The sequence below is a fragment of the Ovis canadensis genome, chromosome 18 (assembly GCF_042477335.2).
Source record: "Ovis canadensis isolate MfBH-ARS-UI-01 breed Bighorn chromosome 18, ARS-UI_OviCan_v2, whole genome shotgun sequence".
Classification (NCBI taxonomy): domain Eukaryota; kingdom Metazoa; phylum Chordata; class Mammalia; order Artiodactyla; family Bovidae; genus Ovis; species Ovis canadensis.
The window spans coordinates 60983481-60997588 of NC_091262.1; the positions used below are offsets into that span (position 1 = coordinate 60983481).

Sequence of the window (14108 nt, forward strand, 5' to 3'; positions counted from 1 at the left end):
CTAGTTTATTTCATTTATCTTTGTTCTAATCTTTATTATTTCTTTTCTTTTTTGAACTTTGGACTTAGTTTGGCTCCATTTTCCTAGTTCCCTGAGGTCTAAAGTTAGGTTGTCAACTTGAGGTTTTTTGTTTTTTTCTTTTAATGCAAGCATTCGATCCCTGGGTCAGGGAAATCCCCTGGAGAAGGAAATGGTAACCCACTCCAGTATTCTTGCCTGGAGAATCCCATGGATGGAGAAGCCCTGTAGGCTCCAGTCCATGAAAGTGGCAAAGAGTCGGACACAACTGAGTGACTTAACTTTCACTACTATAAACTTCCCAGTTAGTACTCCATTTGCAGCATTCCATATGGAAAAAGCAAGAGAGTTCCAGAAAAACATCTATTTCTGCTTTATTGACTATGCCAAAGCCTTTGACTGTGTGGATCACAATAAACTGTGGAAAATTCTGAAAGAGATGGGAATACCAGACCACCTAACCTGCCTCTTGAGAAATCTGTATGCAGGTCAGGAAGCAACAGTTAGAACTGGACATGGAACAACAGACTGGTTCCAAATAGGAAAAGGAGTACGTCAAGGCTGTATATTGTCACCCTGCTTATTCAACTTCTATGCAGAGTACATCATGAGAAACGCTGGACTGGAAGAAGCACAAGCTGGACTCAAGATTGCTGGGAGAAATATCAATAACCTCAGATATGCAGATGACACCACCCTTATGGCAGAAAGTGAAGAGGGGCGAAAAAGCCTCTTGATGAAAGTGAAAGAGGAGAATGAAACAGTTGGCTTAAAGCTCAACATTCAGAAAATGAAGATCATGGCATCCGGTCCCATCACTTCATGGGAAATAGATGGGGAAACAGCGGAAACAGTGTCAGACTTTATTTTGGGGGGCTCCAAAATCACTGCAGATGGTGACTGCAGCCATGAAATTAAAAGACGCTTACTTCTTGGAAGGAAAGTGATGACCAACCTAGATAGTATATTCAAAAGCAGAGACATTACTTTGCCGACTAAGGTCCGTCTAGTCAAGGCTATGGTTTTTCCTGTGGTCATGTATGGATGTGAGAGTTGGACTGTGAAGAAGGCTGAGCGCCGAAGAATTGATGCTTTTGAACTGTAGTGTTGGAGAAGACTCTTGAGAGTCCCTTGGACTACAAGGAGATCCAACCAGTCCATTCTGAAGGAGATCAGCCCAGGGTGTTCTTTGGAAGGAATGATGCTAAAGCTGAAACTCTAGTACTTTGGCCACCTCATGAGAAGAATTGACTCATTGGAAAAGACTCTGATGCTGGGAGGGATTGGGGGCAGGAGGAGAAGGGGGACGACCGAGGATGAGATGGCTGGATGGCATCACGGACTCGATGTATGTGAGTCTGAGTGAACTCCGGGAGATGGTGATGGACAGGGAGGCCTGGCGTGCTGCGATTCATGGGGTCGCAAAGAGTCAAACACAACTGAGCAACCGAACTGAACTCAATCCTTTCAGTCAAGTCTGACTCCAGAACTGTAGCCTGCCAGGCTACTCTGTCCATGGGATTTTTTTACTTAATAGTGGTTAATAATTCGCAGATTTTCCTATTTTCTTTGTTGTTGATTTCTAGCTTCATTTGTGATTGGAGAAGGTACTTTATTTCAAACTTCTTAAATTTATTAAGACTTGTTTTCTGGCCTAACATATCTTGAAAATGGAACATTTCTGACTCTTTGTGACTCCATGGACTATAGCCTGCCAGGTTCCCTTGTCCATGATATTTTCCAGGCAGGAAGATGGAGTAGGTTGCCATTTCCTTCTCCAAGAGATCTTACTGGACCAGGGATCAAATCATCTGCATTAACAGGAAAATTCTTTACCACTGAGCCACCAGGGAAGCCCCATTGTTGGATATAATGTTGTTCACATGTCTGCTGCTGCTAAGTTGCTTCAGTCGTGTCCACCTCTGTGCGACCCCATAAATGGCAGCCCACCAGGCTCCCCTGTTTCTGGGATTCTCCAGGCAAGAACATTGGAGTGGGTTGCCATTTCCTTCTCCAATGCATGAAGGTGAAAAGTGAAAGTGAAGTCGCTCAGTCGTGTCTGACTCTTAGCGACTCCATGGACTGCAGCCCACCAGGCTCCTCCTTCCATGGGATTTTCCAGGCAAGAGTACTGGAGTGGGGTGCCATTGCCTTCTCTGTCATATGTCTGCTAGGTTGGTCTATAGTGTTGTTCAAGTTTTCTGTTTCCTTATTTGATTTGCTGTTTTGCTGTCCTACCTGTAGTTGAAAGTTGGGCATTAAAGTCTCCTATTACTATATTGCAATCTATTTCTCCCTTCAGTTCTGTCAATGTTTGCTGCTTATATTAAGGCATTCTAATGTTAGGTAATGCCAAAGAATGTTAAAACTACTGCACAGTTGCACTCATCTCACACACTAGCAAAGTAATGCTCAAAATTCTTCAAGCCAGGCTTCTGCAGTATGTGAACTGTGAAATTCCAGTTGTTCAAGCTGGATTTAGAAAGGGCAGAGGAACCGGAGATCAAATTGCCAACATCCGCAGGAACTCTCTTGCTTTTTCGATGATCTTGTTGGTGAATTGACACTTTTATTATTATTTATTATTATGTAATGTCCATCTTTGTCTCTTGTGACAGTTTCTGTCTTAAAGCTATTTTATTGGACAGAAGTTGGCCATTGCTGCTCTCTGCAAGTTCTGATTGTATGCAGTATCTTTTCTCTTCCTTTCACTTTTAATGTTTCCTTAGCTCTAAAGGGAGTCTCTTGTAGGCAACATATAGTTGACCTTATTTCCTCATCTATTTAGCCAATCTACGTATTTGAATATACATTCACATTTAAAGTAATTGTTAAAAAAAATAATTACTGACAGGATAAGATTTACTATTGCCATTTCCTTAGCTGCTTTTTGTATGCTGTGTAGTTTTTCTTCCTATTCTTTTCTTTATTGTTGTCATTTTAAAATTTTAAATCAATGGATATTTTATAGTAAACTGTTTTGATTCCTTTCTCCTTTCCCATTATGCATATGCATATACAGAATATATTTTCCTTTGGTTACATCTGTCCTACCCTTTATGTTGATCCAGATTTGTAGTTTTCACGCTTTTGTGTTTTAAATTTTATACATTTAAAAGCGATTCATGCATATGATTACAAATACTGTAGAATTCTGTATTTGTCTATAAGTTTACCTTTACCAGTTCAGTTCAGTCGCTCAGTCGTGTCCGACTCTTTGCGACCCCATGAATCGCAGCACGCCAGGCCTCCCTGTCCATCACCATCTCCCAGAGTTCACTCAGACTCACGTCCATCGAGTCCATGATGCCATCCAGCCATCTCATCCTCGGTCGTCCCCTTCTCCTCCTGCCCCCAATCCCTCCCAGCATCAGAGTCTTTTCCAGTGAGTCAACTCTTCCCATGAGGTGGCCAAAGTACTGGAGTTTCAGCTTTAGCATCATTCCTTCCAAAGAACACCCAGGGCTGATCTCCTTTAGAATGGACTGGTTGGATGTCCTTGCAGTCCAAGGGACTCTCAAGAGTCTTCTCCAACACTACAGTTCAAAAGCATCAATTCTTCGGCACTCAGCCTTCTTCACAGTCCAACTCTCACATCCATACATGACCACAGGAAAAACCATAGCCTTGACTAGATGGACCTTTGTTGGCAAAGTAATGTCTCTGCTTTTGAATATACTATCTAGGTTGGTCATAAATTTTCTTCCAAGGAGTAAGCGTCTTTTAATTTCATGGCTGCAGTCACCATCTGCAGTGATTTTGGAGCCCCCAAAAATAAAGTCTGACACTGTTTCCCCATCTATTTCCCATGAAGTGATGGGACCGGATGCCATGATCTTCATTTTCTGAATGTTGAGCTTTAAGCCAACTGTTTCATTCTCCTCTTTCACTTTCATCAAGAGGCTTTTTCGCCCCTCTTCACTTTCTGCCATAAGGGTGGTGTCATCTGCATATCTGAGGTTATTGATATTTCTCCCGGCAATCTTGATTCCAGCTTGTGCTTCTTCCAGCGCAGCGTTTCTCATGATGTACTCTGCACAGAAGTTGAATAAGCAGGGTGACAATATACAGCCTTGACGTACTCCTTCCTATTTGGAACCAGTCTGTTGTTCCATGTCCAGTTCTAACTGTTGCTTCCTGACCTGCATACAGATTTCTCAAGAGGCAAGTTAGGTGGTCTGGTATTCCCATCTCTTTCAGAATTTTCCACAGTTTATTACCTTTACCAGGAGCTTTATTTTTTTTTTATGGCTTTGTATTGCTGTTTACCATTCTTTCATTTAAACTTAAAGAGTTCCCTTCAGCATTTTTTGTAGGGCAGGAGTAATGGTGATGAAAGCCTATAGATTTACTTTATCTGGAAAAACTTTTTTTCTTCTTTGTTATTGAAACAGATTTTTGCAGAGTATAGTATTCTTGATTGGCTATTTTTTTCTTTTGGCACTGTGAATACATCATCCCACTCCCTTCTAACCTGAAAAGTTTCAGCTGAGACATGTGCTTATAAGCTCATAAAAAGCTCCTTTGTACATGACAAATTGTTTTTTCTCATTTTCAAGATTCACTTTTTGTCTCAGATTTTTGATAGTTTGTGTGTCTCAGTACAGGTCATCAGTTTTTATCTCATCAGAGTTTTTGAGCCTCCTGAATTTTATGTCAGTTTCTCTCCTCAGATTCGGTGAGTTTACAGCCATTATTTCTTCAAATAGGCTCTCTGCCTTCTTTTTCTTTTCTTTCTGGGACTCTCATTATGCTTATGTTGTTTCACATGATGGTGTTCCATAAGTCCCTTAGCCTCTCGTAATTTTTCCTCATTCTTTTTTCTTCTTGCTCCTCTGCCTGAGTGATTTTGAAAGTTCTGTGTTCAATTTCATTGATTCTTTCTTCTTTCTGGTCAAGAATTCAATTTCAGAATATCTGTTTAGATCTTCTTCATGGTTTATCTTTGTTAGTGTTGTTTGTTAACATTATGTTTTCCTGACTACATTAGTTATCTATCTGTGCTGTCTTAATTCACTGAGCATCCATATGATGGTTATTTTGAATTTTTTGGTAATTCGTATATTTCTATTTCATTAGGGTAGGTATCAAATTTAATTTGCTCCTTTCAGTGGGTAATGTTTCCCTATTCTTTGTATGTCCTGTCATCTTCTGTTGGGACTTTAGCATTTGAAAAACCAGCCACCTCTCCCAGTTTTTGTGGACTGGCTTCATACAGGGAGAACTTTCTATAATCAATCCAGCTACAGATCCTAGAGACATCTTAAGCCTTACACGCACTTTGGGCTTGTGTGTGCAATCTAATAATTGAAGGGGTTTGCCAATTTCTATTGAGACTCTCCTTTTGGATCCTTCTGCCTTACTGTGGCCTCTGTGATGCAGTAGTAAGCTGTGGTGCTTGTCTCCCATCTAACTTCTGCCTGTAGTATAGTGGACTCTGGGGCACACTGATTGCCTTTGTTCGTAGCAGCCCCAAACTGGCTGCCCGTTCCTGTCAGCTTTTAGATTCAAGGAAGATAGAAACCAGTCCCCCAGGCACCTTCTTGAAAATTCAAATCACTGAATATATGTTCTCCTTTTTCTTCTCAGTGAGAAGATGGGAGTTGAGAGTTTCCTCCCAATCATGTTTTATTGGGGGTGAATCACTTGCAAGTGAGTGCCTTAAGATTTCTTACTGGGTACTGATGCAGTTGGTTTCACATTAACCTGGGGGGCAGGACCCACTTAACTGATTTCTGGATTTCTCACAAAGGCAATTGGCCCATGTATTATTGTTAAATTTGTGTCTCCGTGGGAGAAGGAGAGTCTGGGATTGCCTATTCTGCCATCTTCTTAATGTCACTCCTGATTTGAATCTTTTTCAATGAATTTGTAGTTATGATATAAATTATGACCTGTCTTGGAATATCTTATGCATACCTGAAAACAATGTGTATCCTGTTGTTAACAGCTATTCTGTAAAAGTCAGTTAGGTAAGTTGGTTAATACTGTTGTGGTTGATTGTGTTGTTCAAGCCTTATATACCCTTCCTGATTTACTTTCTGCTTGCTCTATCAATTTTTGAGATGAGTGTGAAATCTGATTATAATTTTATATTAATTATGGATTTCTCTCTGAAGTGCTAACACGTTTTATGTATTCTGAAGTTCTTTTATTAGGTACATAAGAAAGTGAATGTTGTTTAATCACTAAGTTGTGTCTGAATCTTTGCAACCCCATGGACTGTAACCCACCAAGCTCCTCTGTCCATGGGATTTTCCAGGCAAGGATACTGGAATGGGTTGCCATTTCCTTCTCCGGGGGATCTTCCCCACCCAAGGATTGAACCCAAGTCTCCTGTATTGGCAGGCAGACTCTTAACCCCTGAGCCACCAACAAAACCCTAAGAAAGGGCTTGGTAGAAGATAAAGACACTGAGATCAGGAGAGGATTAAGCTCAAAATGCAAATTAAAACAAGATACCCTGTACAATAAAAACCTATCTATCTATCTAACCTTGTAGTTTCTATATCTCTGGAGAACACTAATAAAAAAAGATATTCTAAGTTACATGTGTGTATGGATTTTATTCACTATTTTATTTCTAGAACTGATTGGTGTGGCTAGCACATTGTGGGAAATATATTTGTGAACTTAAAAGTATTCATGATCTGACATTCTTCTGCTCTCTGTAATGAAAATGAGGTTCATTTTCTTTACTTCTCTCATACTTATACAACTTATAAGAGGGATAAGGACATATTGGCTTTGATAATTAGCTTGAGAAAAAAAGCTCTAATTGGGGCCTTTCATTTCTTGTAGACTAGCAACCGTTAGCAGGATTGAGAATGAAGAAATGTACATGTAAGTGATGATGGTGGTGAAAGGGGTTAGGAGAAAATTAGTTATTGTGGCATGTAAAGTTCAAGAAAAGAACATTACTTACTCCTGGTAAGTGGGAAAAAGGACAAAGGAGAAAAGGCATAATGTTTGAACTCACTGAATAAAAACAACGGAAGAAAAAACAAGTTACTAAAAGGAAAGAAAACATGGATTTTCTTCTTACCGAAGAGGTTTTTCACATGAAGTTAATGAACTTTAAAAAACCAGCGTTAATGCCAGCAAATTTGGAAAACTCAGCAGTGGCCACAGGACTGGAAAAGGTCAGTTGTCATTCCAATCCCAAAGAAAGGCAATGCCAAAGAATGCTCAAACTACCACACAATTGCACTCATCTCACATCAAGTAAAATAATGCTCGAAATTCTCCAAGCCAGGCTTCAGCAATATGTGAACCGTGAACTTCCAGATGTTCAAGCTGGTTTTAGAAAAGGCAGAGGAACCAGAGATCAAATTGCCAACATCCACTGAATCATCGAAAAAGCAAAAGAGTTCCAGAAAAACATATATTTCTGCTTTATTGACTATGCCAAAGTCTTTGACTGTGTGCATGTGGATCACAATAAACTGTGGAAAATTCTGAAAGAGATAATTCCAGACCACCTGACCTGCCTCTTGAGAAACCTATATGCAGGTCAGGAAGCAACAGTTAGAACTGGAGATGGAACAACAGACTGGTTCCAAATAGGAAAAGGAGTACGTCAAGGCTGTATATTGTCACCCTGCTTATTTAACTTATATGCAGAGTACATCATGAGAAACGCTGGGCTGGAAGAAGCACAAGCTGGAATCAAGATTGCCGGGAAAAATATCTACCACAGATATGCAGGTGACACCACCCTTATGGCAGAAAGTGAAGAGGAACCAAAAGCCTCTTGATGAAAGTGAAAGAGGAGAGTGAAAAAGTTGGCTTAAAGCTCAACATTCAGAAAACGAAGATTATGGCATCTGGTCCCATCACTTAATGGGAAATAGATGGGGAAACAGTGGAAACAGTGTCAGACTTTATTTTGGGGGGCTCCAAAATCACTGCAGATGGTGACTGCAGCCATGAAATTAAAAGACGCTTACTTCTTGGAAGGAAAGTTATGACCAACCTAGATAGCATATTCAAAAGCAGAGACATTACTTTGCCAACAAAGGTCCGTCTAGTCAAGGCTAAGGTTTTTCCAGCGGTCATGTATGGATGTGAGAGTAGGACTGTGAAAAAGGCTGAGTACCGAAGAATTGATGCTTTTGAACTGTGGCGTTGGAGAAGACTCTTGAGAGTCCCTTGGACTGCAAGAAGATTCAACCAGTCCATTCTAAAGGAGATCAGTCCTGGGTGTTCTTTGGAAGGAATGATGCTAAAGTTGAAACTCCAGTACTTTGGCCACGTCATGTGAAGAGTTGACTCATTGGAAAAGACTCTGATGCTCGGAGGGATTGGGGGCAGGAGAAGGGGACGACAGAGGATGAGATTGCTGGATGGCATCACCAACTCGATGGACGTGAGTTTGAGTGAACTCCAGGGGTTGGTGATGGACAGGGAGGCCTGGCGTGCTGCAATTCATGGGGCTGCAAAAAGTTGGACACGACTGAGCGACTGAACTGAACTTAACTGAATGTACCCTTAGCCAAAGAAAAATAGTATAATCACATTGTTTCAATTTAACTTATAAATTCATTATTTGGTTTGACTTTTCTCAGTGTTGTGATAACTATCCTCTCTTATTTCTTGTTACTCTAGCTAGGAAAAGCAACTCTCCCTCCCTTTTTTTTTTAATAACATAAATTTGACTTGCCCTTAAAGCTGTTCACAAGTCAAACCGTTTTTCCTGATTAGGGTGCTCTTCCCATCTGCTCTGACCCGTTCTCCTTTTTGCCTCCTATATCTTTATGGTACTTTTGTCAGTAAATATCTGATTCAGACCTTGACTGAAGTAAAGAAAAATGGATTTCAAAGCTGAATCTATAAAAAAAGAAAATTTCTTCCGAGCCCTGTACATTCACTACAATATAATAACCAAGAGCTTGTGTTACAACTGTGATCCAACTAATTTACATTGGTTTTTTCACTTCCCCCCTCCTCCTCTTTTTTACTAAAGTGTAAGTTCCTTTCATTAACTTTAACGCCTAACTTGAGAGACCGTCAAGACTTTACATTATACATATTCTTCGGGGATATTTAAGAAACCATCACTATTGCTTATTATCCAAACCCAGAAGAGTACCTGGCCCATGGTATGTCCTCAATAACTATGTGGCGTCTGAAGAAATTAACGTGACATTTATAAAAGCAACACTTTTCTGTGGTACAAGAAAACCACATTTGAATTACTATCAGCTATAATTCTCTCTTGTTTCAACACAGAGGTACGCGAATTGAGGACTTAATTTTTTAATTCTGGAAAGTTCAACCTTTTGTCTTAAAGAATCCATATATTGAACGTTAAGCATCCGTATCTTTTTCTTAAGAACCTCCTAGTTTTAGTCTGAAGCGTTCTTTGTCTGAGAGGTGGGTACTGCTTTTTGCTAGACCAACTGGAGTCCGACTGCGGCCTTTTTCATTCAACCATTCTTTCCCAACACGTCCCTCTTCTCTCCCTGGGGTCCCATCCCCACTCTCCCTCTCACCTCAAGACAAAAACAGAACCGGAAACCCCATTTCCGCCAGTTTCTGTGGAAACTCCACAACGCTCAAGTTGAGGCCACACTCCAGCGAAGACTTCCTAAGCTTGCTCTGTTGCCCAGGGGCCCCGCCCCACGGCCCTAGTGGCGCGAAATGCGCATGCCCGGTGCGCGCCGCCTGCCCCCGCCCGGCGTCTGCCCCGCCCCTGCTCGCCGTGGATCCTCGCGCGCCGCGCGCGTCTGGCCCCCCTCCTCCGTCGCGCCCCGCGGGGGCATTCACGAGCGCGCGCACCTCCTCGCGCAGAGAAACCCGGGGCAGGGAGGCTCCGAGCGAGCTGCGATTGGCTGACGTGGAGGCTGCGCGTCTGGCCTGAGAAACTCTGGGCGAGAGCGCAGTCTGCTCCCGGGGCTGTGCTGGGCGCATCTCAGGTAAACGGGTAGGGTGGGAGATTTGGGCTATCCGAGAAAAGGAGGGGTGGGTTGAGACCAGCCCTGGAATTTCCGGCCGCAGCCTCCTTGGAGAAGGGGAAGGGGCCGCGCAGGGGCTGCACCGGGTGAATGCTGGCCCCGTGCGGCCGGGAATGATGGGGCTCCCTCGAAGGTCAGCGTTGTGTGGTCCTCCGGTCTACTTTCTCGGCAGGATTTCGGCATCTTCCCCTGTTTCTTATTACAAGAGTGCTGCAGCTGAGTTTTTATTCGAGGTTTTTTGTTGTTGTTGGTGGTGGTGGTTTGCTTTTCCCTTAAGAGGCAGTGAGTTGGAGGTCTTGGCTCAACCTAGGATTGACTCCGTGCCCTTGAGAGTCACTCACTGGTTTGTATTTCAGTTCTCACACTTTAAGTTTCGGCGAAGAATACAGTGATTCCTCAGGTAGGCGGAGTCATGCTGTAGAAAGAAAGATAGAATTTTTTGAGTTCATAGTGTCTCTGGGCCCACATTTCTCGTCCTGGCTGGAAGGTGACACCACCCGATAGTATTTGTGAAGTATTTACTTTAAGCACCGTGGGTGGAAGGTACTGGATGAAACAAGATAACAGCATTATTAGGATGTCGTGGGAAGAAAAAACTTTTCCACCGGAAGAGGCTTTTTGAAAGGCTCCTTTGAACATTTTATGCAGATTTAAATCACAGTGGTAGTAGATAAAGGTGAGCCAAAACAAAGGGCCAAACAAAAGTACGTTTTAAGGAGGTTGTCCCCCTCCCCTTCTTTCCCAGATAACTGTCGCAATGTCAAGTTATTGGCTTTTCGAAGCTTCTCCTTGGGATCTCTTGTGGAACTAACCTAAAATGACAGTTACATAAACATGTGGGTATCCTGTGCAGTAGTATACCAAGAGAATTAATTAAAACAAAACTACCCTCTATGTAAGGGAACAGGAATTAAGATATCTCATTGGTGGTAAGGATGGTAAATCAGAAAAGTGAACAGAAGATGTACGCAATTTTCCTTCAAAGACATAGAGTTTGTAAATATGAATTGTTTTTACTGTGTTAATTATTAAAGGTTAATAGACACACAGAAAAGTGCATGAATCATAAGTGTACAGTTCACTGGATTTTCACCAAGTGTGTATATCCAAGAGAGAGCGTTACTCACATCCTAGAAGCCCCACTTTTCAGTTTCTGATATCATCAATAAATTTACTGATTATTGACTTTATATAAATGGAAACATACACTGTATAGTCTTTTGTGTCTCACTTTTGCTTAATATTGCGGGATTTATACAAGTTATGTAGCAGTTGTTTGTTCTTAATGCTGTGCAGTGTTTTATCCAGCTTTTGGCTATTACTAATAGGTCTGGCATGAACTTTTTTTTTAAGTATTTTGGTGAACGTATGTATACATTCTGTTGGATATATACCCACTGGTGAAATGACTATATTATAGGCTATGCATATATGTATTTCTAATGTTATTGTTGTGGTTCAATAGCTAAGCAGCATCCAACTCTTTTGCCACCCCATGGACTGTAGCCTGCCAGGTTCCTCTGTCCGTGGGATTTCCCAGGCAAGAATACTAGAGTGGGTTGCCATTCCATTCTCCATGGGATCTTCCCAACACAAGGATTAAACCTACACCCCTTGCGTTGGCAGGCTGGTTCTTTACCACTAAGCCACCAGGGAAGCCCATTTCTGGTATGTTGTTCAGTTGCTCAGTCATGTCCGACTCTTTGTGACCCTACGATGTGCAGCATGCCTTGCTTCCCTGTCGTCTATCACCAACTCCCGGAGCTTGCTCAAACTCATGTCCATTGAGTCAGTGATGCCATCCAACCATTTTGTCCTCTGTCATCCCCTTCACCTCCTGCCTTCAATCTTTCCTATCCATCAGGGTCTTTTCTAATGAGGCAGTTCTTCGCATCAGGTGGCCAAAGTGTTGAAGCTTCAGCATCAGCATCATTCCTTCCAATGAATGTTCAGGACTGATTTCCTTTTGCCTGGTTGGATCTTCTTGCAGTCCAAGGGACTCTCAAGAGTCTTCTCTAACACCACAGTTCAAAAGCATCAATTTTTCAGTGCTCAGTTGGATCAATTATTGTTCAACTCCCACATCCATACATGACAACTGGAAAACCCATAGCTTTGACTAGACCGACCTTTGTTGGCAAAGTGATAGCTCTACTTTTTAATATGCTGTCTAGGTTGGTCATTACTTTTCTTCCAAAGAGCAAGCATCTTTTAATTTCATGCCTTCAGTCACTGTCTGCAGTGGCTTTGGAGCCCAAGAAAATAAAATCTGTTACTGTTTCCACTTTTCCCAATCTATTTGGCCTGAAGTGATGATACAGGGATACCATGATCTTAGAGTTTTGAATGTTGAGTTTTAAGCCACGTTTTTCACTCTCCTCTTTCTCCTTCATCAGGAGGCTCTTTAGTTCTTTGCTTTCTGCCATTTCTGGTATACATTACTAAAAAATTGTTCAAAGCAGTTTCCACATGCTTGAAACATTTAGCATCATTCGTTTCATTTTACCCATTCTGTTGGGTAGTGATATCACATTGTGGTTTTTCTCTAATTTCTCTACTTATGAATATTTACACCTCTCTGTATGTCTATTGGCCATTTAGGTATCTCCAGTGGCAGGGATCATCAAATTTTCTGTAAAGAGCTGGATAGTTAATATAGGCATCTTGCTTTGTAGAGTTTCAGTTAAAGCAATGCTGTGTGAAGCCAGGACTGCTTGTATTTTAGGTTTTGCAGGCCACATAGTGTCTATTACAGATAGTTTGTATTTTCTTTCCTTTTTTTTTTGCCTGCCTGTTTGCTTACTTCCCTGTCTACCTTACCTCCTTTCTCCCCTCCTTTTCTTCCTTCATCCCTCCCTCTCATTTTTCTCTTTAATTTTCTTTTCTTCTTCCTTCCTTCCTTCATTTTGTACTTCGATAACCATTACTGTGTTGAAAATGACTATTTTTAAATAACCATTTGATCTTCTGCTCATTGTTGGCAGTGACATTATTCAGTTCAATTCAGTCACTCAGTCCTGTCCAACTCTTTACGACCCCATGGACTGCAGCATGCCAGGCCTCCCTGTCCATCACCAGCTCCTGGAGCTTGCTCAAGCTCATGTCCATTGAGTTGGTGATGCCATCAAACCATCTTATCCTGTGTCGTCCCCTTCTCCTCCCGACTTCAATCTTTCCCAGCATCAGGGTATTTTCCAATGAGTCAGTTCTTCGCATCAGGTGACCGTAGTAGTATTGGAGTTTCAGCTTTAGCATCAGTCCTACCAATGACTATTCAAGACTGATTTCCTTTAGGATTGACTGGTTGGATCTCCTTGCAGTCCAAGGGACTCTCAAGAGTCTTCTCCAACACCACAGTTCAAAAGCATCAATTCTTGGGAGCTCAGCTTTCTTCATAGTCCAACTCTCACATCCATACATGACTACTGGAAAAACCATAGCCTTGACTAGATGGACCTTTGTTGGCAAAGTAATGTCTCTACTTTTTAATATTTGCTGTCTAAGTTTCTTTTTAGAGGCAAATAAGCTTCCATTCGTGGAGAAGGCAATGGCACCCCACTCCAGTACTCTTGCCTGGAAAATCCCATGGACGGAGAAGCCTGGTGGGCTGCAGTCCATGGGGTCGCGAAGAGTCAGACACGACTGAGCGACTTCACTTTCACTTTTCACTTTCATGCATTGGAGAAGGCAATGGCAACCCACTCCAATGTTCTTGCCTGGAGAATCCCAGGGACAAGGGAGCCTTGTGGGCTGCTGTCTATGGGGTCGCACAGAGTCAGACACCACTGAAGCGACTTAGCAGCAGCAGCAGCAAGTTGGTTATAACTTTTCTCCAAAGGAGTAAGCGTCTTTTAATTTCATGGCTGCAATCATCATCTGCAGTGATTTTGGAGCCCCCAAAAATAAAGTTGGACATTGTTTCCACTGTTTCCCCATCTATTTCCCACGAAGTGATGGGACCAGATGCCATGATCTTCGTTTTCTGAATGTTGAGTTTTAAGCCAACTTTTTCACTCTCCTCTCTCACTTTCATCACGAGGTTCTTTAGTTCTTCTTTGCTTTTTGCCATAAGGGTGGTGTCATCTGCATTTCTGAGGTTATTGATATTTCTCCCAGCAATTTTGATTCCAGCTT

The 14108-nt window shown here is 41.9% G+C and overlaps 2 protein-coding genes across 10 annotated transcripts in view; one reads left to right on the forward strand and one right to left on the reverse strand.

Annotated features, from left to right (window-relative positions):
• The window catches only part of SLC25A21 (solute carrier family 25 member 21), a 554176-nt gene extending 544527 nt beyond the window's left edge, over positions 1-9649 (reverse strand). Inside the window, exon 1 of one of the 3 annotated variants that reach the window (XM_069558765.1) lies at positions 9513-9649. The gene's annotated coding sequence lies outside the window, so the exon portion shown is untranslated. The remainder of the gene's footprint in view (positions 1-9512) is intronic. The other 2 variants (XM_069558763.1, XM_069558764.1) reach the window with 2 other exon arrangements.
• Positions 9650-9686: 37 nt separating this feature from the next.
• MIPOL1 (mirror-image polydactyly 1) overlaps positions 9687-14108 on the forward strand; it is a 327488-nt gene continuing 323066 nt past the window's right edge. For 3 of the 7 annotated variants that reach the window (XM_069558757.1, XM_069558754.1, XM_069558758.1), the window contains exon 1: positions 9709-9935. The gene's annotated coding sequence lies outside the window, so the exon portion shown is untranslated. Of the gene's footprint in view, positions 9936-14108 lie in introns of all 7 variants that reach the window. The other 4 variants (XM_069558753.1, XM_069558756.1, XM_069558759.1 and 1 more) reach the window with 3 other exon arrangements.